The sequence below is a fragment of the Corvus hawaiiensis genome, chromosome 3 (assembly GCF_020740725.1).
Source record: "Corvus hawaiiensis isolate bCorHaw1 chromosome 3, bCorHaw1.pri.cur, whole genome shotgun sequence".
NCBI classification, from domain to species: Eukaryota; Metazoa; Chordata; class Aves; order Passeriformes; family Corvidae; genus Corvus; species Corvus hawaiiensis.
Genome location: NC_063215.1, coordinates 18,888,857 through 18,916,701, shown reverse-complemented (window position 1 = coordinate 18,916,701; position 27,845 = coordinate 18,888,857). Strand labels below are relative to the sequence as shown.

The window sequence follows — 27,845 nt, the reverse complement described above, 5'->3', positions numbered from 1 at the left end:
TTTGTATACTGAGCATGATGTTGTATGGTCTGGATATTCCTCTGGTCAGTCTGGATCACCTGTCCTGGCTGTGTCTCCTCCCAAATTCCCAACTTAGTTCCCGAGCAGATGACAGTTCCAAGGTTTCAGTCTACATTTGGTTGTTAAAATGATGTTTTACTCCTTGATAACTGACAAAAGCATTGTTTGTGAGTTTTGAGTCATTATTTGTGCATTACTGAAAGTTAATCTTTCACCTACTGCTACATTAGCCTAAATTGATGAAAGCTTGTGATTATTTCTTCATTTATTCATTGATATTTTTTAAAAGTCAAATTATTTCCATATCTTTACAGAAAATTCCTCTATAGTTGTGGGTGGAAGGAATGAAGCTGGTTAAGTAATTCTGAATTCATTTTAGAAGACTTCTCTTTTGCTACATAGAAGCATATTTATGTTTTTAATTAAAAAATAAAGAGGCTATAAATTGCTGGTCAATTTTACAATGTTTTGTCACCTCACATTAATGCAAATATAGAAGATATATTTCATAAAATAAATATATGGAGCAAGGATTCATGCAGCATGCTGATAGTCTCTCTTTTTACAGTACCTAGCACAACATATCTGTAACCTAGCTGATGTCTCTCAGCTCTACAGCAATATAAATGTTAATAAATTCTGTCAGCTAAAACTTGATGTTCAGAGAAGGATTACTAAACAGGTACTTACATAAGCATTATCAGAGAGTTGTACCTATTTTATATAACTGATCAGTCATTAAGCACAATAGGGAAAAGAACAATACACAGGGGACTTGCATGCCATTTGGCTTTTTTATATGTAGACTAGCAACTTCGGTAGTATTCAGAAGAGACACAAAGATTATAATAATCAGATTTGCTTTTTCAGTGCTGTCACCCTTACTGGGTTAGCTGCACATCAGATCCCTCCTTGGTCTCTCCCTGTCTCACATGGGCCTTCCTGAATGGCAGATGAGCTGCTCCATTGCCCCTGAGGTTAAATCCTGCAGATCTCTGACTCACAGCCTTGTCCCCAGCTGCACAGGACTACCCAGCCAGCTGTGCCGCCACAGCAAACTGTGCTGAATTTAGTGCTTGAATGGGACTCTTTTTTGGTTTGACTTTCATTAGTAGATGCAATGACTCAGAACAGCTTTTTCAACACAAAAGAACAGCACTAAGACCATATGACAATAAAAAATGTCCTGAAACTAGAGGCAAATGAGTAAAGGTTATGTGATCTAAAATTTAAGTAGGTCTAACTCATGTCGGACACCATACCTAGAGAATGGAAAGTCTAACTGTATTCCTCTTCTCTCTTTTCCCTTTCAGAGTTCAAGATTTTTCAGATGTGTAAAACCCCTCAGAGCAACTGAGCTCCTAGTGATTTCTCAGCAAGATACTCCAACAGGGGACACATGAAAACCATTGAAAAATATTATTTTGTCTACATTCTTTCCATCTTAAAATCTGTTTAAATCTGAAAAATTTGCTACATCGTCTCTCTACCAATGCCCAGAAACATCAGAGTCAGCTCAAAAATCTGGAAAAAATAGAATTTGAAAAACCCTACAAAACAAAATTAGACATAGCCTTTTAATCAGCAGGTTAAAAAAATGCCCTAATCGTAACATGATCAAAAGTCAAGAGGATAAAAGGTTTTGTTAGGTTCAGACACAAGGCCATTGTTTCAAATAGAAATTATGAAAGAATAACTCGCACTTCTTCAGTTGCAAGATTTCTGTTTTATCATGCACAATGCATGGAGGTAAACCCACAAAACACAGAAGTCAGTGTCTGGGAGTACCACCTAATTCTGCATGATTTCTAAAAGTGAGGAATGCAGCCTTCTGCAAAGGCGATAGAAATGAACTGAGGCTGGCAAAGATGGGAACAAGACACACATCTCTTGAGTTATTCTTCAGGGTTCTAAACAGCATAGTGCCAGAATGTTTGTTTCAGGTTCTCTCTTGTTAGAGGAAGGGAACCCTGATGCATCATTTATGCAATAGCCATGAGGCCCCCTTCATTTTCCCACTCCCTGAAAAGTACAAGAAAAACACAATGGATCATAATTTATTTAGTAGTGGACCACACTGACTTTTAAACTATTAGACTACTCAAAGAACATTTATAAGAGAAGGCAGCAAACCCATTATTCATATCTTCATGTAGTGGTTTGGTGCACCCAGTATCCTTTTTGCAAAAGGTGACTAGCATATAAAAATTGTGAATTGATGCCCAAAAGGCAGATTCTTCCATAATTGATCATTAATGTGGTTCTTGTACCTGCTTCTGAACAGTCAGTATTGGCTGCTGTCAGGGACAGAATAATCTATTAGGCAAATTCATACCGATCCAGAGTAATGTGGTGATTCCTAAATGTTGTTTTTGCAAAAATGAATACAGAATATTAAGTATTTACTTAAAGAGAAAGGAAAGCAGATTTTAGTGATATCCTATGGAGTTCACAGATGAACGTGTTTGCTATTATTGCTATTGTTCCTTTGTGGATGCTCCTGATGCCGATTGTAAGATCTAGTAATTTTTCATCCCCTGCCCTTGGCTGTACCTCTTGTGTTATTTCAAACAAAAAACACAAAGCAATGACCCTCCAGAAACAGAATGTCATTTGGGATGACAAATTCTGTCATCATATTGTTGTAAATACACAGTTTAAAAGAGTTAAAATAGATATGCAAATTGCAATGATAGTATTCCTAAACATGCCTGCAGGAACATCAGGTAGGTGCAATCAAGGAAGAAAAATGTTGCTGTTTTAGGGACAGCACCTTGAATTTAAGGACAGGGCTGCAGCTGAGGGCTGTAGAATGTAAATTCACTTGTTAAACTGCTCATTTATATATTTTTAAAAGCAGAGACTACAATTCAGGAAAGCACCATACATATTCTTAAGTACCTTTTTACTGTAAAATAGGGAAGGCTTTTCACCACATGCCTTCCATTATTGGCGGCGGTCAGTGAGAAGAGTCTGCTCAGTGAGAAAAGTGTACTGGCAGAGCTGAGGTATTTGACTGAAGCAGCAATGCTGGCAGTTACTCCCAGTATTGACATACATCCACTGATACAACTAATTTCTTTTATAGGATGTGGCTTTGCTAATTGTGCAGCTCACACGCATCCAAATCTCACTGCAATTGTGCAGATATACCAGCAGCTTTGTCCTAACAAAGAGCTGTAAGAAGCCTTTTCTCAAATAGTTTGCTAGGTAAGGACACTTTCCAGAACTAGAAACAAAGAAATAAAAGCAGAGTAATATAAATATGCTGTTATTTAATGCCAGCTGAATTCCAAGGATAAAAGAAAAAATATACAGCAGGCTGCATTTCTTTGGGGAAAATCTTTCCGTTGCCTGACGGAGTTTTCCTACAGGACAGTAAAATACATATCTGTTAAAAGATGAATGGACAAATTTGGGTCATTTACCAATGCCAGGATTCACAAACTCATTTTTAACTGCCTATTTCTCAAGTCAGTCCTGCTGTAGAGAAGTGGGCTTGATGCCAGCCCAGCCATGTGCCTCAGTGCCCCGGCACGTGCCAGTCACACACCAGCCTGCACCCACCAGCAGACACACACTTCCCCCTGTGGCACAGAAAAACAGGCAAGGTGCTGCTGGGAGAAGACTGTTTGGAAACAAGCCTACAAAATTAGCATTGTGTCCTGGCCTTATTCCCACTTGAGGTTCCTTTAGTGAAATGCAGTAATGGGGCAGCTTGGGACACTGGACAAGCAGTATTGGTGTGTCACACAGATGCAAAAGTTCATCTGAGACATTGTAGGACTTGTATAATGCAGATCTTATTGTTTCCTTCTGGCTTCAAACTTCTGGAAGGACCTGTGATGCACAGAAAATACGGATTTTATTTAGAAAATAGCTTCCACTTCAGGAATAACAGTGACTTGGATGAAATCAGCCATAAATGCACGTATTCAGTCACTATATTCTGCAAGTGGCTTCATACAAAGCATTAAAGAAATTATCACTTTAAAAATTGTTTGAAGTGTCAACAATTTCAATACATTCAATTTATGAGTGCTTTTGTCAAAGGAAATGAATGTAATCTATTTTGTTTTTCTGGTAACTATGTGTTTATGAGACTATTTTTTGTAAATTAAATATAATATAGTTTGAATAAAATGTTCTAAGTTAATAATTTTCTGCATAGTCAATCAGTCTTGCAAGTTGTGATGGAAACTTTGTCAAGTTTTAGTCTTTTTTAATACTTCAGTATGGCAGCTGGTGTGGGGTCAGTAGCTCTGACCGAGGAAGCTGTGACTGGTCCGGAGAGATGGTCCCAAAAGAGATTGTCTTCCCAAGGCCCGGTGTCTTCCCTCAGCTGCTGGCAGGAGGGCCTGTGCAGAAGCTGTCAGCTCTTTAGTGATTGTCAGCTCGTGATTTCAGCTCAGCTCTGCAGGGCAGCCTCCAGGCCAGACCAGGGAGAGAGACGAGAGGCTCGTGTAGCTGTTCCGCACGAGGCAGCTTTATGAGCTCGGCGAAGGGGAAAGCCAGGGACGAGCATCTCTCTGCCCTCGCAGGGGCAGGGGGCTAGCTTTATAGGGATACAGGGGGTGGGTATCAGAGGGTAAGGGCCAATGGGTTACAAAGGATCTGCACAGGGTCTCCCAGAGGATTCTGGGTTTGTCTTCTTCCCACTGTAACTGAAAAGTGGCTGCCTTTCCAGGGGAGTTCTGCTGGGAGGTTTAGGCACTCTCCTTATCTCAGCAGACATCCCTCCAGGGCGGGGGCTGGGCATACCCCACACTTCAGAAAGGTTTACAACTTTTTCTGACAAATACCCTGAGATTAGCTCAGTTGGTTACAGCCTGGTACTGAAAACACCAAGGTTGGGGGATCAATCCCTGTATGGGCCATTAACTTAAGAGCTGGACTTGATGATCCTTGTGTGGCCCTTCCAACCCAGAATATTCTGTGATTCTGTAAAATAGTAGTTGAACATCTTGAAGAGATGCAAAATAATAAAGAATGGAAAGAACTCGTGGGCAAGAAAGACACAGTTTCCAAGGAAGGTATGTACCTAGAGAAGTAAAGAAAGCTGTAAAATAATAGATTTTATAAACTGGAGTAATGTTTCCAACAGTAGACTTAAAGACACACATAATCACAGATTCACAGAATCCTTAAGGTTGGGAGGGACCTCTAGAGATCATTCAGTCCAAGTCCCTCCCTGCCAAGGCAGGATCACCTGGCGCAGGTGACACAGGAACGCATCCAGGTGTGCTTTGAATGTCTCCAGAGAGGGCCACTCCACCTGGGCAGCACACCTACCTTCCTGGGCAGCTCTGCTACCCTCAATGTAAGGAGGTTCTTCCTCATGTTGAGTAATGGAACTTCTTGTGTATTATCCTATGGCCATTACTTCTTCTGTATGTACATGTCTGTACAGACAAACTTGGTATTATCTTTCCATTTCTATTCCTACAAAGGCAATAGAAGCTTGCAGAGAAATTGGATGGTTGGATAGTGCCACCAAAAGACCTTTCTGAAACTGACCTCTCTGGATTTTTACAAAGCCTGAATGTTCTGAGATTGGAAAATAAGCACAAAAAGGCAATGTTTTGTAAAAAATAGTATTCAAAGAAGGTTCTTCATAAAAGATAAGAATATTTGCTTCTGCTTTACTATTTCAATTTCCATATAATAAATTATATCAAACACAGAATGCACTGACCTTTTAAAACTAAACATTTTAATAGCTTCCTGGGAGACTGGATTAGAGACTACATTCACAAATATCCCTTGTGAAACCTTCCAACTTTGTTGACTCAGCACTGCCTCTCAGAAAATCTTTTCTGCAAGAATTTCTTAATTAGCTGTAGCCCCACATATCCCCTACACCTTAATGGTGCAAAAGGGAAATGGCAGCATTCCATCTGCTTTGGCAGGCGTATCCCATGCAAGTGGACAAGCAAGTGGGCAATCAAACATAGTTTCATGCTCTTCCTTCACTCTACTTATAACAAATAGTGATGAGTCCAAGTTGCTACCCAAATACAGTGTCCCAATGCCTGTTTAACCCCTAACAAAGGCAACCCAAGTACTGAAATCTGTTTCATTTCTAGTTTTCTTTGTCAAAGTCATAAGGACATCTAAGCCACCAGAACACCACTTTTTTTTTTTTTTTTTCTTTTATGCAGCAACAGAAGGTGTCATTCCCAGGGATATCAGACACCTGAAGGCCTGTACAATGACAGAAGTAAATATTGGGACAGAGAAGTTGGTCTTTGGAAAGGACTTAGTGTACTGGAAAAACTTGTCATATCATCAGACCCTTGAGGGAGAAGTAAGAGTGGAAGAAAACTGGTAAGGAGGAAGAGCTTTAGGAAGGAGGCCTATGTATAATCTATCTTCTCCCTCACACTCGGAATTACATGAAGGAGTGTGTATGAGACTTAAGATTGAAAAGAGTGTACGTAGGTGGGATACCACAGCTCGTCACTACAGTGGGATTAAATTACCACAGAGCAATGACCTTAACAGTTCCTCTATTAAAAAAAAAAAATAAAAGGCAAAAGCAAACGAAGACTAAACAAGTAAATTTATTCCCCCCCGATCTGATGGATGCATGGCTGATTTTACTGTAATTTCTGTGGGCTCTGTATGCCATTGGGAGACTTGAGAAAGACACAGAAGGTGTGTAAAGGAGTGTAACAATGTAGAAAGAACATAAATTATCTGGCTTCTCCACAGCACATCATCAAATAACAGCTGTTTGGTGGTGGGGTCACTCATTGACATGCTAAGGAGCTCCAATATGCTTTCTCCCCACTTTTGAGCAAGTCATAACTTTTAAATTATATTAGATGCTATTATATTTGATTACATATTCTACGAAAAAAGAGGGCAGTGGATTTTACTGGAATACAATACCTCTGGGAAAGTCATTCACAGAAGGTTTAAATTCAAGTTCCCTCAGTTTCACAGCCATGAAAACCATTGCAAAGCAAATCCCCATCTTCTGCTGTTGCTTTCTCCCTCAGAAAGTACAGAAAGATCACAGTTGCTGTAGCACTGCATCTTTATGGGAGAGGGTGGTATAAATGGCCTCGCCATGGCACTGGCTGAAAATACCACGGAAAATGAAGAAACATCCCTACAAAATTCAAAGCACGTCATTACCATTTTTATCAGTGAATTTTGAATGAAACACATGGTCTCGGCCCAGACATGCAACATCTAGAGTTTCTGTCTCTTTCTGGAGACCTAGATCTAATTTAGCACAGGCGAATGCATAACACAGACTTTCATTTTTATGCTCTCATGCTGTATTCACTCAGTTGTAAGAATCTGACAATAGCAATGTAGAAAAGCCACAAAGCATCTGGCTTCTCTGCAGTCTATCAGCAAACTATAAATGTCATAAGAATTGCTTAATACTAGGAAAGGATGGATGCACGAAGTTCCCATTTTAGTAGCCTTTACCATCTTGAGGAAGTAATACTGGTACGAGACAAAAGTCAATATCTGTCTTCACCCAAATATGAAGGCAAGCCTGTTTCAGCAAAATGCTCCCTTTAAAATATTTGGAGATTTTAGTCTGAAAGTTTCTTTTATCTTAAATACCAGTTAACAATATAAACCTAGACACAGAGAAGTCTTAAGGGGTTTTTTTTGGTAGCAGAAAGTTTAGGATTTGGTTGTACAGGAAGCTTTCTCAGTGCCAGTGTAGTTAATTATACTGATACAGTTAACTGTCAGCTCTTCTGGCCTAACTCTCCTGTGTCGGCAGAGTTACCTGGAATATGAGTATTTTAAACCTTTTCAGATGGCCTGAAAATTGCTTCCCAAGTGGCAAAGGGAATTGGAGGCAGACCTGTGCCCATAGAACAAACTAATTTTAAACTCTTGTCCTATTTATATGACTTTCTCATGTAGAAAAGCCCCTGGGACAAAGGTGCTTTAAAATCTATTCCATAATACTTACTTCAGTATAATTATTCCTAAATGGTAAAAGTGTCCACATGAGGATTTTGTGGTTTGGCCCTGGCTGGATGCCAGGCACCCACAAAAGCCTCTCGCTGACTCCTCTACAGCTGGACAGAGGACAAAAAGTATAATGAAAAGTTCATTAAATGAGATAAGGACCCGGAGAAAGATCACTCATTAAATACCATCATGGGCAAAACAGGCTCAAATTAGAGATACTAAGTGAATTTATTACTAACAAAATCAGAGAAGGATAATGAGAAGCAAAATAAACCCTTAAAAACACCTTCCTGCCCCCCAAACCCCTCTCTCCTTCCCCCCAACAATGCAGGGAGACAGGGAGTGGGGGTTTTGGTCAGTTCGTCACCTGTGGTTTCTCTCTGCTCAGGGAGAGGAATTGTTCCCCCGCTGCACCGTGGGGTCCCTCCCACGGGAGACTTCTCTGTGAACTTCTCTGATGTGGCTCTATCTCATGACCAGCAGCCCTCCCAAAACTGCCTCAATGTGAGTCCATCCCACGGGCAAACTGTCCTCCCCAAACTGCTGCAGCATGGGTCACTCTCCCACAGAGGGCAGTCCTCCAAGGACAGGCTGCTCCAGCAGGGCCCCTCTCTCCATGGGTGTCCCACAAGGTCACAGCCTCCTCCAGGCATCCACCCGCTCCAGCACCTCCCCCATGTGCTGCGGGTGGATCTCTGCATTCCTATGGATCTCCAGGGGCTGCAGGGGCACAGCTGCCTCACCATGGGCTGCACCACAGCCTGCAAAGGAATTTCAGCTCTTGTGCCTGGAGCACCTCCTGCCCCTCCTTCTGCACTGACCTTGGTGTCTGCAGAGCTGTTCTGCTCACATGTTCTCACCTACTCCTCTTTGGCAGGAATGAAAGCTGTGCTACAAACTTTGTTTTGATTTCTTAACTATGCTACCACAGAGCCGTTATCATCATCTCTAATTGGCCCAGCCTTGGCCACAGGCATGTCCATCCTCAAAGCCATCAGGGACTGGCTCTGCTGGACATGGTGGAAGCTTCTGGAAGCTTCTCACAGATGCCACTTCTGTGGCCCCTCCCACTACCAAGAACCGGGCCGTGCAAAACCAAAACACCCAGAATAGCAATTTCAGTCAATATGCAAGTGCTTATGGATGTGGACATTTGTAGATATTTTACTCTTTCACACATCATGAAGGAAGTGAGGTATTGTGGACTGTGGTTCCAAGAAGGAGACACTGAGCAAACTTAGCGAGGGCAAACCCTGATGAATGATGTGATGAAATGAATTAGGCTACCTAAAACATCTTCACAGAGCCAAGTTTTGGATGTATGAACAAGGGACTGGATGAAGTAATGTAGTTTCTTTTCTAGTACTGGGAATTTCAAGCCTTTGATACACCCCTCACAGACACGAAGAAGAAAATTCTAGTCACTGGGTAAGAGGCAAAGAATTTCTCTGGATTAGACACTGGCAAAGTACCAAAACAGATAATCAATTTCCACCTCGGCAAAGCCTCTATGCTAAACTAGTGTTGGAAATATTCATCAATAAATCAGGAATTAAAAAACAGCAAGATGTAATTGCTCTTGTAATGCAAATAGCAATTAACAACAATATTTGCATTTGACACAAAGCTCTGAGGATAATAAAGACTGGAAGTGCCTGTAAAGAATCCCACCAGTAGACAAATGGGAAACACAGTGGCAGATAAAATCTGATCCCCAAACCATCATGACGCCTCAAGGGATTCACTGCATCAAATGTTATTTATAGCTGTCTCAAAGACGGGAATCACAGCACTCTTCACTGCCATCCACAGCCTGGCTCTCATCTGTGAGTCCTGCAGGGACCCAGAGGCCACCCCATCTGTGGTATATGGGTTTCCCATGAAAGGGCACGAGGATCACAAGCCTGGAGGAAGCAAGGGGGGCTTTCCCTGCTGCAGAGCAAGTGCGTGGGCCACCCCTTTGTGTACCTTAGCTACAGAGGAATATGGGTGTCACTGCTTCAGGCTTACTGATGGGAGTTAAGAAGAAATTTTCTTTTTGAATACATTATTCTATCAGGTGACTTTGATACCTTCTCCTGTATTAACTAGTGTCAGCCACTGCACTGACTCAGAGGGAAAAGCTATGCCATTAATGCCACATTCCTCCGATTAGGAGGATGACATGGAAATGTCCCAAGTCCTCAGGGACCAGCAAATTGCTGCCAGAAGTAGTTCTCAAACCAGCTGGTAGCAGCAGTACTAGACTTGTGCCATTTAGATTGAGAGATGTGAAAGGGAAACAGTCAAAATCGCACAGGCTGGAAAAGGCTAATGTGCATTTTCTCCTAATTAAAAACTGAGACAAATTAATAGTCTATAGTTCTTTTGGTGGTCCTTTGATTTGAGACACCTGAAGAGGGTTATAGTTATAGAAGGGGAGTGCTCAGCATCTTTGAAAATCCAGCCCCTGCATCCCCTGAGGTGGGAAACCTCCATCCCTCCATTACCTGCCACATTCCTACCTATTTATTAAAATCTGAATCACACCGTGGAAAGAGAAAAATGTCAAAGGGCTGACAGCATTAATAAATACCTTGAGCTTACAGTGAATAAAATAGTCAAAACACAAGTACCCCCACTTTTGTGGATTTTATCAGCACTCGACCCAGCTACTGTATGTACATCTACATATGAATTGGAAAATTTAAAAAAAAAAAATACACAGATATTCATTTATTGTCAAAATAACAAAACAAAGCCCCCCAAAAGCTTATAAATATTCTGAAAGCATATACTATCTATCAGAGAGCAAAGTACCCCCTCACTCTCCACTGAGCTTCCTAATGCCTCTATCTTGTCCTCGGCATGAGAAAGTACGGGGTTCCCAGGGCTGCCACTGCCCAGGCTGCTCATGAAGGCACCGCTCCCACATCCCACTGGCGCTGCCCTGGGCAGAGCCACTGCAGGCAGCTCTGGCTGGAGGGCAGCGATCCCGGTGCTGCGTGGCAGTGAGCAGTGACAACACAGTGCAATGCTGCCAGGTGAGGTGGGCAGGACGGCACAGCTCAGGACAGCTGAGAGGTAGGAATTACGAACTTTGCCATGTTAGATTGTGCTGGTCTCCTCCACAGGCCCTAAATGAGAAAGAGCAGCAAGGTTTGGCCTAAGATGGGAGACATTGAACACAGGACAAGCTGGATGTTGAGGACCACATGTTGAGAGGATTCAAAAGTATGAGAGAAATACTAGCAGCATGTCTATAAAAGCTCAGGGATCTGGAATGGGGCAGAGGGGGGTGAAGCAGCTCAGGGCTAATGGGGAGGAAGGAGGAAGAGAGTATAGAGGGAATATGAGAGGATGGAAAAAGCTTTTGTCATAGTACAAATACCATGGTCAGAATAACAGTGCTCTGAAGGGAGACTGAGGTTTTTTTACACAGCATTAAAATGAAGCACTAGATAAAGTTTGAAGAAAAATGCCAGAAAAAGCATGAATTAAATGATGCCCATCTGTTTCTTCAAAGAATGCAGAAAAGGATAGATCCTCGACCGTTAATCATCATATAGAAGATGATGGTGTTTAATTGAGTTCAGATTAAAAAAACCTATATATTCGACTTGTGATAGAGGCAGTGACAACTTACGTCTCAGCTACATTTTTAAAGCTGTGTCTTAGGAGAACCTTTAACAGAGATCTCTGTGACCAAAATGTTAGCTGACATATAAATATTGACTATAGTTTAAGAGTTTTGAGTTCAGGAACTAAAAGCAGTTCTGCTTGTTAGTAGTCCAACTTTTGTTAATTAATTTAGTAATTTCCCTAGCTTTATATGCCAGGACAATATCTAATGTAAATATGAAGTTTAAAAATATCCTTTTCTTGCTGAAAATGATTTTCAGCATGGGAGAAAGAAAGGTTTCCACAGAAGAACTCTGATGGTTCCTATGGTTATTCCCCCAGCTGTGTGTTTCACCTTTTGCAGAGGTTACCTCTCTGGCAGCAGAACAAGCAGGAAAGGAGGACATGAGTGCCTTGGCCAGCCCAGCTTGCATGGGGAGAGACAGGGAATCTCAGCTCCCACACCAGACTTTCCCCGCAGCAGCTGAAGCGTTGACACGTGATCTCTTCTGCCAGCTCTGTTATGGTGATGTGATTCCCAGCAGGGAGAAAATTAAAGATAGTCGGGGACTGAGCCATAAAAACCAGTTCCGCAGTTCATGGACATTTGTTTTTAACACTTGCTCATTCATTGATTTGTAGGTGTTTTTTAATTTTAGGTGTTTGGGGGTTTTTTCATTCATAAAAAACCATTTACATTCTTGTCTATATAGGCAAGAAATTCCTCTGCACAAGTCTTTTCTATAAACACATTTTGTTAAAATAGAGTATTTTATAAATTAAAGTTAACCTTTGCCTTCCCAAAATAAACAATGTTTTTAATGTATTACCATCTCAGTAGAGATGAGGTACGCCTCATATGGACTCATTTCATCCAGTTAAGTAATTGTAAGTGGAGAATCTAACACCAGACAATTGATGGATATTAATTTACAATTTGTGTGTCTACAAAAGAATGGCAGCATGGTTAAAAACACACCTTTCTCAGGGGAGACTGTAGCAGAGTTCAGAAACTAAATTGAATTATGGCAGCTAATGAGTTACAGCACTTCAGCTCCAGTAACTCTTTCTCTGCATATTCTCCTGCAGGGAAGGACACGTCTCCCCTCAACCCCTGTGTCTCTCCTCGATCCCTGGTAAAACCCCTGCACAGCTGGGCTAGGAGGAGGCAGACAGACCAGGAGGGCACCGGACACTGCCAGATGGGCACCGAGAGGCTGAGCTCTGACTCCTCAGCACCTTGCTGAACCACCAAAAAGCCAGCACAATGACACGCCTGGTAATGCAGACTGTTTGGATTCAGCTACACTCCTTGGGTAGACCCATTAGTCCGATTTCTGCTAAAATGGTTATGCCAATTAGATTAAACTGGTTTACATATGGTTTACAGAGATTTAATGGAAAACTTTAGGAGGCGGGGGAGAAGCGTTTTCCACCACACTTGGCATAACGAATGCCTGAAAGCAAACTGGGTAATGCCAGAATGAAAATGTGACTACCCCAGCAACAGTGAAAATAAGCAAGGGACATACTGGATCTATACTGTTTGAAAATTCTGAAAAGCTCTCTCCTCAAAAGGATGCTCTAGGTTTAGCCTGGGTATGGGAATTTTTGGCTGAAGCCTCTAGAGTCATGCTGTATGGAAAACCAGAGGACCCAATGATTTCTCTACCTTTAAAAACTGATACTTGTTCATAATTGAATTAGGGGGAAAAATGTGATCATTAATTAATTTAAATATGCCCATAAAGGCATATTATTATTAACAAATTATTATTTGTTTAACTAAATGTATATGCACCAGTATGCTTACATATTTTTGTGAAAAATTGCAGATACAGAAGAAATTGCATTTATCATGCACCTTACCGCAGTATTTTGTTCATTAAAAAATCTCCGCCATGATCCTGTCCACACTACAAATCCATATATGTAATATGTGCCATAATATGTGGTGGCAGAACATAGTTTTATGCATCAGTCTTAAAGCTTTTAGCAATATAGCCGCAGGAGAGGTATAGAAATACTTGTCACATCCAGGACAGGAGCCTGGAGACAGGTGATGCCAGCACCTTTGCTCCTCCCCAGCTGGGGTTCCCTTAGGAGAGTCGCTGTTTAAACAAATTCAGGCAAATCCTTCCAAAAGGCACTGAAGAGCTGAAGCAGACCCGAAGAGAAGGGGGAAACTGCAGCCTCTTCCCCATCATCCTGCAGAGCAGGGGCTGGGATGACACTCTTGGTCCCCACCGCCTCCCCCTTCCAGCACCGCCAGAAGTAGGTGCAAGAGGGCATCTCGCAGCCTCGGAGGTGCCCGATGCCAGCAGCTTTCTGCTCTGATAAAGGTCAGGAGTGCTCACCCCCGGCCCGGCGCTGCGCCGCCAAGGTTCGCTACCCAGACTCTGCTCCGGGGAAAGGCAAGAGGCACTGCAGGGCACATATGCTTTTGTTTATTGAACTCTGCCTGCCCGTGACCCACTTGCTGCTGCCACTCAGACACGCTTTCTCATCCCGAAATACCAGCACGGTATTTTTCCTCTATCAGCCTCAAATTTTCCAAGTGCATGCAATATTTAAAATTAATACATAAAATGAATGCATAAGATTCAGTTACATTTAGATCTGCAAATGTCAATAATTTTTTTTTTCCTGTGGTTATGCAGCTTTTGGGGGCTAGGAATTAGGTGGGTTTTTTTCCAGTTTATATTATTTTTCCACAATTTCCAGTTTGGCTTTAGACTCTGGCAATCACACACCCCAGCACAACATTGCCTAGAGACAATCAGAATTTCATCCCCTGATTAGAAAATGGGCTGAAAAACACTACTTAAGCTTAACTATGGAAATTCAGATTTCTCTGATACAGTGGAAATAAACAGGTAGAGACAGAGAAAGTGAGAGAAGAAAGGTGGGGGGAAAAAAGGCTTCCCCCTCCAAGCCCCTGAAATGAATATTTGGACATATTAGCCCTTAACAGTTTTATGTATAATATTCATAATTCTTTTTATCACAGTAATCCTGTTTATTTGAGCCATTTTCATATTAATTTCAGCCCCTACTGTATTGGGGAATGGTTGAAAGAAATAAGGTCCATTAAACTGTTCAAGACCACTCCCTTGACACAATTGTAACCTTCTGATAACTGCTTTGACACGTCTTGTAGACCCTCATTAAAAAAGGAGGAAGAATGTGCCACAAGAACCTGTGGTACTGCTTTTAAGATTCTGTCTGCAAACTACCAATTTATAGTGGAAAGGAAAAACCCCAAAACCGAAGTGATAAAAATCTGTGATATTATTATTATTATTATTATTATTATTATACTACTTCCAACCTAAATCCTAAAACCATCTTTGTGGAACAGTAAAGACTTATCATTTAATCCTAACTCTTTTAGTTGGTCTAGGTATAGTATTTAATCTCCGATAATATAGGACATCACGTATGATAACCACGAGATATAACAGGGTAAGTATATGAATAGTGGTTTAATACACATGAGCTGATATTAAAGGCAGTTTAGGTCAATTTAGCATTAAGCTAAGTTATAGGATTAGAAAATGTCAGAGGTGCAAGACAGAGATGAAGTGGAACTTTGGGCAAAAAAGAAGCAGCTTGGTTGGCAAGTGGCCAACAAAGAATTTTTTTGTCATTCCTCATCTGAGATAACATGGATTGATTATGTCCAACTAATTTGTATAGATTGAAAAGTTCTGTTTATTGACCAAGATAACTGAAAAGGGTATTAGCGTTCCATGTTCAACCTTTCCTTGAAATTTTCTTTCTGAACACAAGTTAGGTGACCATGCAAATGAGCAATTTCTTTCTTAGTTTTTTTGAAATAATCTTAATTTCGTTCTTCAGTATCTGCCTCTGTTTTTTAATTTTTTTTCTCTATTGTTTTCACATTATCATTATTGGTATTTATTTTTTTAGCACTGTTGCATATTAATTCTTTATATCAAACCTGTATTGCATTACACTTTATTTATCTACTGTGTTACATGATTTAGTTGCTAAATAAAACTCCTTTCAATTGCTATTATGAAAGCCTCTTTTGGTTTCTTGAACTCTTCTCATTTCCCACATAGTATCGTCAGGGCCAACAGGAGAGGGAAGCAGAGACGACTGAAGTTGTTGCATCTTTGCAATCTTTGCATTGACATGGACACAATAAACTATCCTTACTGCAAAAGGAAATTCCTCAGCATGACAGTCAGTCTCTGCTGCTCTCCATTGACTTCTGTTTTGGGGAAGAGTAGGATGTACTTGAGCAGGGCATGAGCAGAAGGGGATAGAAAATCCTATTCAGGAACAGACACCGCTTGTATCAGTCCCAGCATTTTTAGCTATAAGTGCAAAGCAACAATGAGAACTAAACCCAAATTTTTAAAAGAGCAACTATTTTGCAAAGTGCTGCTTTAGAAAAGGAACTATAATCTAGCCCCTATATGGCATCTCCTAACTGAGATTCACTGTAATTTTCAAGTAGCTGAATTAAGCAAGAAGAGTAATGTAATACTGGCAGAATTCCTCACACATGGATATACGCTTCAACTAAAAAAAAAAAAAAAAAAAAAAAAAACACCCACAAAAAAAACCCCAAACCAAACAAAACAACAAGAAATCCACAAACACCTCAAGACAGTGAATAACTTTGAATTCAGTTATTATATCTGCTATCACCACCTGAATATGCTATTTCTTCCCTCCTCTGCTGTTGCCCGTTGTCACTGCTGGCACGGAATGGAAAGAGCTGGAGAAAGCAGAACTAAGACAGATAAAAGGGTCAGTTTGCTGAGACAAAAGATGATATCACGTCGAGACAAATTACAGAGGTGCTGTGTCTAAATGTGTTGAAGCAATAACAGCTATACAACAGCCATATCAGCAGGGCTGCTCTGAGCCTGCTGCTCACGCACGCTGCATGCAAAGCAGGACCCGCAGCCAGCGCTGCCATTCAGGTCACACACAGCGGCAGCTCCCCGGCAGCTCGGGAGATAGCTACCAGGCCACCTGCAGGCCATGCTGCTCCGGCACGGAAACAGCTGCACAAGAAGTCATTGGAAGTGACAGGTAGCCCGGCGCTGGAGGGCAGAGCCCCAGCCCAGAGCTGCGCAGCCGGATCTGCATCCCCTGTGCATCGCCAGTGCACCCCCAGCGCATTCCCAGCGCATCCCCAGCATATCCCCAGCGCATTCCCAGCGCATCCCCAGCATATCCCCAGCGCATTCCCAGCGCATCCCCAGCGCATCCCTCAGCGCGTCCCCAGAGCATGCCTGGGGCATCCCCAGCGCATTCCCAGCACATCCTCAGCACATCCCCAGCACATCCTCCAGTGCATTCCATCCCCACCTGGCTGCCTCTCTGATCCATACACCCTGCCCATCTGAGAGTCGAGGGGAAGAGAAGGAACGTGGTTTTCTTTTTTTTTTTTTTAAATTTAAAACCAGCTAGGGAAAATACAGGAGCTCTCAAGAATGCAGTGACTTCGGAAGGTCTCACAAAAATGCTGATCAGCTGAGCAACTTGAGAGGTAAAGGGTAGTTAGCACCTGTGAAAGATCAAAAACTGCTCACAGGCAGGCTGTTAATCCTGATGGAGAGAAAACTGGATAGTTAGCACTCCTAGAAAAGAAAGGTGCCATGGCTGCCTGGAGCATAATGGTCACAGAGGGGGAAAAAATACATATGGATAAATCAATCATGTACAGATACGTGGATAGATCAATCTGTCTCATAGCACATTGTCATTTGACATGTTCCTTTCTTCAGCAGCACATGGTTATATATCTCTTGCTAAGGCAAGGGGGGATTGTATTTTTACAACCCCCCCTTGCAATTACACCTACAATTACTTGCTGGAAAAGGGATTTCAACCTCATCCACAGGCAGAGCTAGGACACCTGCCTTGACATCGCTTTTGCTCCAAGACACAAAGCCGCCTTGCCTCTGGCGCCAAGCTCAAGCAGATCTGAATTCCCACTGCTGTGCCAAGTTGAACACTGGTGGCACAACCTCCTGAAAAGAGACCAGAGTTTTATGAAGTAGTTCAGAGAGTACCTGTGATTTTTAGCAGCTGACATTACCAAACCAGCTTGAATTGCCTTCAGTACTAAAATTGCTAGGGCTAGAGTAAATTTATCTATAAGGTTGTGGCACAAAATTGCAAAAGCAGCACCAGATTATCAGAATATTGTTCACAGGACATGGTTCTGCTCAACAAAGAGGATCTAGAGCTGAAATGTTCACCCAGTTCAGTTATATGCTTACAGTCTCACCCCTGTGGGAAAGATTAGCACCCGATTTTCTGTGCCATGCTGTGCTGCCAGTCTAATGGGCAAAATAACTGTGCAGCAACAAGCACTGTGATGTATTCAGCACTTCCGATCTAGGAAGGAGCTTTTCCAGTTTTAAAATGATTGAAGATTAGAAGTACTGGGAAGGTTTTGGATCCTTAGCAAAGGAGGTTTTTTAGATGCATGTAATCTAAAAGATGTGGAAACTTTTTTTTTTATCTGAAGACACCGAATCCATCTAGAATTACCCACACCTCCAGATGGATACCGCAAGTCCAAAAGATGGACAGCAATTGTTTGTTTAGTGTAAAAGGCCTCAAAAGAAGCTGATTTGTGGAGATACAAGAGATTTTTAAGGAGTGAAGGAAAGAGCATGTTTTATACTTCTTCTCAATGACTCTGACATACAGACTGTATTCTCTCAAGGCCACGAAAATAGATAAAGTGCTTGATCCTCTAAAAGGAAGGTGAGTTAATTGCCAATATAGGCATGATGCTTTGAGGCCCAGAGAACTCCTAATTGTCCTTGGAACACAATTCAATCTGAAAACAAAGAGATGTTGGTTATATATTGTGATTGCATTGAAAATCACATTTGTTTCTAGACCTCTATGTTCTATCCACTGAAGAACTGACAATGGAAAGTTCAGAAGCAATGAAATCAATTTCTCAAAATTATTGATATATATGGGGTGATCAGAATATTTTGAAAATAAATGTGTAGAGCATTAAATGCCTTTTTTCCAACTATTTTCTCTCAGTCTCTGTTCTTCTGTCTTAGTCCATCGATCTTGAAACCGTGATAATCAATATCTCTACATTTAAACACATTCTGTATGAGGGAAATGATTTCCATTTACTTTAGATGAGTAGTTTTGACAATGGGGAATCCTCTGGCATTGAATTGCCAGTGGAAGTGATACACCAGCACAGACCAAGGGTTAATGAGGAAAAGAAAAGGCAACCAAATCTAGGAAATAGCAGAGTAACAATTTCAAAGGAGCAAGGTGGAATATTAAATCTCATCCCAGTTCTTTGAATCCTAGGGTGGAATTATTAGCACCCTGGGGGTTGTCAAAGCATCTGGAGAAATTATCAACATGAGGCACTAGTATTCAGTATATCTATATGCAGTATATGGATCTGTGGGGTGAAATATATTGCTTCTGTGGCAGATCCTCAAAACCAATCATTTTTTTCGTTACAAATGGTTTCAGTCTTATACAGTTACCTTGAATTTTGCAGATTCTGAGGCTGCTTTCCAAATCATATGCAGTAACATAATGTAACTGGAGTCTCTGATTTTCCACCTGTGGTAACCTGAATGTGAGACAAACAGGAGATCACTGGTCCATCACAGATGTTTGCATCCAAAACCTAATTTAGGAACCAGATTCAGAGACCTTTTCTTTGCTGCTCCCACTGGGTGTAGAGCTGGCTTTCATTGAACTGAAGGAACTCTTTATATTCAGCTGTTTCATATCAACTCCCAGAGAACAGAAATGTCTCAGCCTTGGGGAGCTGGGCACTTAATTCAGCATGTTGAATTTCATGATTAGAGGTGGATGCTCAGAAGTTATCAGTGAGCAAGCTCAGTGTTGACATCCATCTCCCTACTTCTAGGTTATCTCTGAGGTCTTTCCAAAATTAAGAAGTCCTCTAAATTTCAATACATGTGACACAAAGACGTATCCTTTCATTTGAAATGATGCAAAATGATACTCTTTTAACATAAAATACACCACAATATAAGTCCTGTTGCATTAATGAAATGTCAATCACAAGGGCAGAGGTAAAGTACAAAGGGCTGTAACTTCTAAATGCTCTGGAAACCTGGAGATACCATGGGCTTCCTGTAGTCTCAAGACTGTTTTTATTCACCTTAATGTATATTGTGACACAAGTAGGTACACAATCTGAAAAGATCTATCCTCCATGTACAAGGAGGTGGGGCCTGCAGGACAGTATTTCAATAAATTACTTCACTGTATTGTTAATTTTATTTTTAGTAAGTTTTTAAAATACCTTATTACCGTAATAGCAGTACCAAACAGAGAATCTGGATTCAGACCTTGAGTTCTTAACTGCAGGAAAGAGTCATTGCCTTGATAATTTTGTTATGTCATCAGGTTTGAATGAATCATAAAATCTTAGAATCATAGAATATCCTCAGTTGGAAAGGACCCACCAGGATCATTGAAGTCCAACTCCTGGCCCTGCACAGGACAGCCCCAAGAGTCATACCATGTGCCTACGAGCATTGTCCAAATGCTTCTTGAGCTCTGTCAGGCTTGGTGCTGTGACCACTTTCCTGGGGAGCCTGTTCCAGTGCCCAACCACCCTCTGGATGAAGAACGTTTTCCTAATATACAGCCTAAAGAATTTATACACATCAAGAAGATCCTTTCTTTAATCTGGAAAGATTTCGCATTAGTTTACACGAAAGTTTTATAATTTTCTATATTGCAAAAGCTGATATGTTTTTCTATTGCTAATGAGGTCCACAGGATTTTAATCAAAAACTCTTGGCAAAGATTACAAATAGGAAATCATTCTGGGCAACACTTATGTAGTCAAGCTTACTAAGCAAATTCCACCCTAAAGACAGAGTAGCTTCTTAGGTTCTGTGAAGATACTTGTTCACCTTTCAGTTGAGAAATTCTGGTAGTTAAAGGCTGTCATCAGAATTTTTTGGGATTTAAATACTGGGATAGGTTAACCTCCATTTCCTTTAGTCTCTTACTTTTTAGAGGTATAGTCTGAATTTTCACTTACAGGTGTACTCACCTATGCAACCTGTATTGATCTTGGCTAATACTTCAAGAATCAAAAGAACTTGAAAAAGAAATGTAAAGTCCTTCTGCTGGATAACTATGTGATTTGTATTTTTCTGTCTCACATTTGTGTCAGTGGCAACTTTTCTTTTTTATATAAGTGTATCTCAATTTTTAATCCTCTTTTGTTCTTTATTGTTGTCTTGTATGCTGAAACCATGTGTAGACAAATTCCACAGGTAGTAGCATAATTGTTCATTTTGTTCATTTTTCACTTTATCCATATCAATTTGGTTGATAGACACTTTTTAACTTTCTTCTTATGTAAGAAAGGCTAAACAGTAGTACTCAGTTTACTTTATATCACAGTTAAGATGCCATTGAGATTAACAGGAACAATTCGTATCCTTTTGGAAGGATTTTATCTCAGTCCCCAGGGATTTGTTTAAACAACACAACATTTTGTTCCCATTAGTAATCACAAAAATGAAAAATTTAGATTTAAGCGACAGTTAAGATTTTGCAAAATTTTCTTTTTCCTGGGTTAGGAGAGGGATTTGTCAGACAAGACAAAAATGTGGGGGGTCTTACAGGTAATCACAGCATTACAGACATACATTCATACTTAAGACAGCTATGTTTTGATGTAACCTTGGGTATCAAAATTCTTAGCTCAGACAAAAGTAAAAAGCCAATTCAAATAATCTCTTGAAACAAACTGTCTAATACTTCAAGATTAGCTTCTTTATTTCTGAAAAACTTCTAGTTTAAAAAGGACAGTATAAGTGACAAAAACTGATTCTCAGATGAAACATCTGTTTCTACCTATTCTTGCTAATGACCTGACTCATTCTGTTATCATGGTCTTTCTGTTAGTTTAAGATCAAAAATAATTCTGAAAGAATGAAATTATTTAAACAAAGCTTACTAATGGAGGCTTCTTTATCAATGTTTTTACTTAAAAATATCAGATGGAAAAATGAAAATTGTATACTAAAAGCCTACTGTTCACAAGACAGAGAATTTTTTTTGCAATGGAGAATTAATGCTTTTCCACTTTATAGAAGTAATGCATTTGTTTAAAATGGGCAAAGTGTAAGGATTTATTATACTCATTTCTTTGCTTTTCAGTTCTTAGCTTTCATAAAGGGTGTGATCCATACATAATCAGTCAATAATTTCATGTGCTTTCAATTAAAAAATTATTGTCTGTTTTTATAATTCACTGAAGATTTGAAAAATAGAAATACAAAATTTAGCAAAACCTAACAGCACTTCTCTTTTAGCAGGCAAACAAAGTAGTGTCAATAGGAAAGGGGGACATTCTTGCTACTTTGAATTCAAGGGTAAACTCCATGTCTTCAAAAGAGCCACAATTTCACCCAAGGAGTCCTGCAGTGGTGGGCTCTACTGCAGCAGTTTGTGCATACATTTCCCCTTCTCCATACATTTCCTATACTTATGGTTCTTGCACAATCATGGTGGCCTCCACCAACTAGCCCAGGTTTCACCCTTTGCTTGCTTCTTCCCTGCTCCCTTCTTCCAGCTCAACAGCTCCCATCCTGACTGCAAAATTCTGACCTCAGCCAGCATCTGGTCCACACCTCATCTGACCCCTCACCTGGGTGAGATCTTGGTGAATGTATAAAACTTTATCAAGCACATGTATGTTGCTGTAACAGTATAACATTATATAAAATGCTTAATGCAGCATCAAAGTTACAGTTCCTCTTATGAAATAATAATTATAATTACAGGGAACTAACCTAAAATGTGCTATATTCAGTCAGCTAAATGGCCTGTCACAGAGCACCAGATTTCTTGTACTTTGTCCATTTTGTTAGTGCTGAGTTTCTCCAATTTGCATAGCACTGAGGATACTGTTGGTCCTAGTCCAATTTGCTTGCGTGCTTGCTTGCTTGCTCTTTTTGCCAGTCCCTGCCCTGTGGTTTCTCAGCCTACTCTTCCCTTCCTCTCATAAACCCTGTTTACCTCTCTTCTGTTTTGCTAACACCACAAAATAAATTCTGCTAATTTGGAAAAGAATTAAGTTTCATTCATAGTACTGAGATGATTCCAATGGGATACAGACAATGGTGTGAAAAGGGGCAGGATTTAGCCGTTTGCCATTATCATTCGGAATAATAAAAAAAAAAAAATCTGCCATGCTACAACAGCTGTTTGCTGCCTTTTTCCCCTGCTATGCTTATTGTTTGAAAATTTAGAGGGAAAACTCAGAACGTGTTATTGCTGGAAAAACCCCCAAGGGCTTGTGCAGAGGTGAGCTCCCATAGGCAGGCTCCTGCAGCCTTCTGAAAAGTTTAAGCCTATGATACCAGGCATTGCACATTGTTAACTTCCTGGGTAGAGCTCTTGCTTCAAGCATTCATACTGATGCTACTTTTCCTCCTATTGGCTTTTCCTTCGCTATATTTTTTTTTTCCAAGAAGAAAACCTTTTTTTTTTTCTTCTGCTAAATGGATGATAATTCTCTTTCTGCTCCTCCTGTTCTGGAGATAACTTTGTTCTTATACCTGCTACTATTGTATCTGGCTCACTGTTGTTACCAGAGACTAACTGGATGGAGTTAAGTTTATGTGAAGCTTTTTCCATTTGCTGTTATTCCATTACATGGTTCACTACTGTTCCCCTCCACCCTGTAAATGTGAAAAAGTGTTCTTCATATTTCACTTAACCATACTGTTAAACTTTTCCTTTTCTTGCAAGTCAGCAGAGAAAAACCGTGAGATTATAAACGAACTAGTATCTGGCCAAAGAATTTCACAAAGCTTGTCTCTTCAGGCTCTCTGTCTGGTCTGGTTGAGGGATTCAGAAATTTTTGGCAAGACAGGGACAGATGGATATTTTCAATAGTTACTTTGCTTCTCCCTTCAAGGTAATCTAATTCATTAGGCTTGTCAGAGTTTAAATATTAGGTCTTTGCTAACCTAGTTTGACTGAAATGGGTAGAGTTTCACAAGTAGCTCTGCCAGCAGATTGGAAGTTGCAGTCACCAAGAGTGGCAGCGATAAGTGTTTGAGAATAAGCTAAAGATCAAGAACTTCCTCAAGGCAACATAGTTGCAGCTAATGAAAAGACACATGTCCACAGTCAAATATAAAACTATATCATAAAATACCACCTACATTAAAATGGATAAATAAAGACTATTCTGAGACATTTAAGATACTACATTTTCCTCTAAACTGAACATTTTTATTCTGTGTATGTATGTTTGAATATAAAGTGATTAGGCAAACAATCTGACCCATGTGGTTATAATATGATAACCATTTGGCTGGGAGCCCATCAGGTTACTTGATTTCTCTTATATTTTGTAAAGTAAGATAACAAAATTCCCAACCTCTTGAAGGTATTTGCCTTTTGATTAATTATAATACTCGTTTATTTATTTTCTTATTGGGGCAAGCACCTAAACGCTGATCTAATTTTCAATACTTACTAATAATGGCAAATAAAGATGTGGTTTATTCTGGCAGAACTTTAATGGATAACAGAACATTAGGTAAATAAGATCCCAATACTGCCATGTAGACTAAAAGCTTTATCATTAAAAGAAATTAAAATATTTGTTAAAAGAAATAATATTCCAAGTACACTTCTGACAGATTCTGTTTCAACATAACAAAAATGAAGCATGGGTTAATATTGGAACATACATTTTACGAAGGGTTGCAAGAATTTTCTCTCAGAAAAGCCACATCACAGCCAGAGAAATATGCCAAAAGGCAAAGCTTTGGCATTACTAGAGAACTGGGTTAATGACTAGTGAAATACCTGAACTTTAATCAAGGAGATTGATATCAAGGACTGAAATCAGGCTCTGAAAAGTTGTGTATGAACATCTGAATTACTTACTAAAATTCTGACTGTGCAGGTACCTATAGCCAAATATCAAAGCATATGGAAGGAGTCTGAAAATGACTAGCATGCCCTGAGCTGCTGATTGCAATCAAATTCTGTATAACCTTTTAAAAGCAAACACTTATCAAAATTCAGTTCATGTTCTGGCACTATCTAATGTTTCTGTCTTTTTAGATTAATATAACTTGAAGGCAGCCACTCTGCTCCAAGAAAAGGATCCAGGCTGAGGTGCAACTGATTTCACCAGTAATACACTCAGCATCTACACAACAACTTGGGAAAAATGTTTATTGCCATTTTTATGCCAAGATCCCAGACTGCATGCTGCCTACTTTCCTGCTCTTTGGCTCTTCCTAAACCTTAGCAGTGATGTTCTCATTTCCCTCAAAATCACCATCTACTACAGACTCATTTCTTTACTCACCTTTGAGGCTGGTTCCTGATCCTTTCTTATTCTGTTTGAGTCAGAGTCTGGCAGCTTTTGACACTCACTGTTACATCCTAATTAAAACTGACTCTATTGATCCAGTTCAATCCTTCAAGTTCTTTCTAATCAAAGACCTGGCAGCCCAAGCCAGACTTTACAGAAGCATGTTAACCTACAATCACACCTAGGAAGGGAGGCTGCGTAAGAGGACAATGCAGAGCTACATCTGTAGAACAGTTATCGTCCACACAGGGTCGCTTGTTGCCTACAAAGAAAACCTGAAGATTTTTGTGGTGAAATGGTAGCTTTTCATGGTCAGCTCTTCTTTTTCCAAATCTGCTGGATCCAAAAGTCTATAGCTATCTAAATAAGCACTGTCAAGCAAGAGAGATAAAATAATATATTTTACATAAAATCATATATTTTTATTCAACTGAATAATTTTCTTGTCAAATTAGAAAGTACATAGGAATGGACTGGGAAGTCCAGCTGACCTGTGTGTTCAAATTGAAGAAAACAGATAATATGAAACTGTCAGTATCACAGTAAGGCAGGCTCTGATTTTGTTTGTAGCTCACTTATGTCAATGTTAATATCACAGGTATAAAATGTGTATTTAGGATGCCAATAGCAGTATTTACATGTGGGTTTCCCAGCATCTCCTCCACCAACTAACTACTTTTAAGATTTGCACCTTCCAGAGATGAGAGCCTTGTGTTTACCCTTTAGGCAGAACAAGTATCTCTGCATTTCTGTCTGTCTACTATGTAGGTAGCAAGTGGATTTGGTTCCTAGCAGCTTTTAATTCAATGCTTTCCTTGTAAAGTAAGTTGCCCCTCTTCAGACACAGATAACCATGTGAATTTTTGCAACTGTCCAGAAGATCTCTTGAATTGCCATGTTTTTTAGTCAGCCACCACCCTGATTCTGCAGCACTTTATCACAGAAACAGTCAGAGGTAAGTAATCTCGAACTTCTCTCCTGCAGCACATCCCTTGAGGCACATCAATCCATGTCTCCAGGTAGACAAAATAACTTCTCTGCTGCTAATCTAGGGCTGATGAAACAACCTGGAGGTAGGTGGGCACTGCCTGGAGCTGCTTTGTTTCCCCATGGGTCCCCTTGATTGCTGCTCTCAGTACCTCCTGTCCTTCCAGACCTGCCTGCCTGCACTGGCTAAGTGCCTGGCTTAAAGTCAAAATGAGCATAATATGAAAAGATGTGGTTTGGGATGTTTTTCACCTGGGTCAATAAATCCAGACCGTGGAGGCAAACAAAGCAATAGAAATAAACAGGCAGCTGTCTCCCAGAAAGTGGTCACAAGAGCAGACACGTGGGTCTGCTGTGAGTGATGCTCTAGGTACACATTGACAAAGCACCAAGGACGTGAGGGAGAAGCTCAGGTCATCATGACCCCAGTACTGTGCTGCAGTCACTGCCCATACAGAGGTGACTGACTCTCAGAGGGCTGAGTTAACAGCAAAAGTGCAGTAACATGGGAGATGGCTTCTCTCCTCCCCACTGCCCATGTGTACACAGGTCCCACATGGCTGCTGTGATGTCAGGAAAGCCAACATGCTGCAGCATCACACCCGCTAACACCCCAGCTAGCACGTACTCAGGCATGATGCAGCCATCTCTCAGGCTGACCCAGCAAGCACCTCCTTCTTTTGTCTCTGGAGAGCTCTTGATGACTGCCCATGACACAGAGTAAAATCTGTCACTCTGCACTCAGCCTCGATGCCAGCTAGAGCTGTCATCCGGATGATTGAATTCAATCACTAATGGCCCATTTACTTTAAGGAGGCCATTCTGCAATTCGAAAAGGTATCTTGACTACAATGGGATGATTTTGCCAGGGAATATATCTATAGCTCCTTTTCTGTTGATATGCAGTAAGAAAAAGCAATTTCTGGCACTAAGACTAAGACTATACTTACATAGCCCTCTTCTTAGATATTAGTGTCTGCCCACAAATTTAAAACCATTGCAACTGCTATCAGCATTTTCTCATTAATGTTATAAGGACAGCGAAAGATCATGATTTTTCTGCTATTTGCTACTTTCTAGACTGTTGGTTTATTTACACATTTTCATCTCTTTTCCGGAATGGAAGATTCATGTATTAATTGATAACCCTTTCATAACTTCATACAGGATCTGGTGTTCTAGAAGGCAGTCCTGACCCTAAGAGGCTTCTGCTTGAACAGTTTGCATTCCTGGTCCAGTTTAACCCTGCTGGCTTCAGATGAATTGGGAACCACCTGAAACTAAACTCAGCTTTTCTGATTTTTAGGGGCAGCAGCAGATAACACAGGGCAATAACAATTCAAACACTGTGGGCAGTGATTATTTGACCATAGCCTAGGACATCCCTCTGATTTTTGTGCTTTTGAAAATTTATAGCTTAATTTTTCTCCAAACTGCTATACAAAAGCGTTCTATAAAGTGATCCCTCAGCAAGACCAGGGGCAGATATAACATTAAAAGGAACAGGGGGTTAGAAAAGGAGAAAAACCAATTCTGGTAACAACAAGGAAGGAACTGGGGCAGAGAAAAAAATTCAGTACCTCTATAGTTAAGCCACTGGTGGGGGAGATTGCTGTGCCCTTCCCAGAATGACTTCTGTAGTTTTGCATGAAGTGAATTACATTGGAAGTTTGATATCAACAAGCAATGAAATACAACATGACCCCATGTGCAAGACAAGTGACTTTCTTGCTTATGAGGTAAGTCTTGCTTACCCTTAGAATCTTCCTGCTCCAATCCCTGCTGCTGGTGCAGCCCTAACGAGCAGGAACAGTGCTTCCTTCCAGGTACCTGGAGTGCTTTCCTGGAAAATAAGAGAGTTAATCTCATCTTCTAACTATCAGGGTAAATTCTGTGGCCAAGA

At 40.6% G+C, this 27,845-nt stretch overlaps 1 long non-coding RNA gene across 1 annotated transcript; it reads right to left on the bottom strand.

Moving 5' to 3' along the window:
- Nucleotides 1–3,093: 3,093 nt before the first annotated feature.
- Nucleotides 3,094–27,783, bottom strand: LOC125322328. The gene is made up of 3 exons (XR_007201955.1): nt 27,697–27,783; nt 19,098–19,186; nt 3,094–3,861 (listed from the first exon to the last, which is right to left on the bottom strand). It is a non-coding gene; the product is annotated as an uncharacterized LOC125322328 (long non-coding RNA).
- Nucleotides 27,784–27,845: the final 62 nt, after the last annotated feature.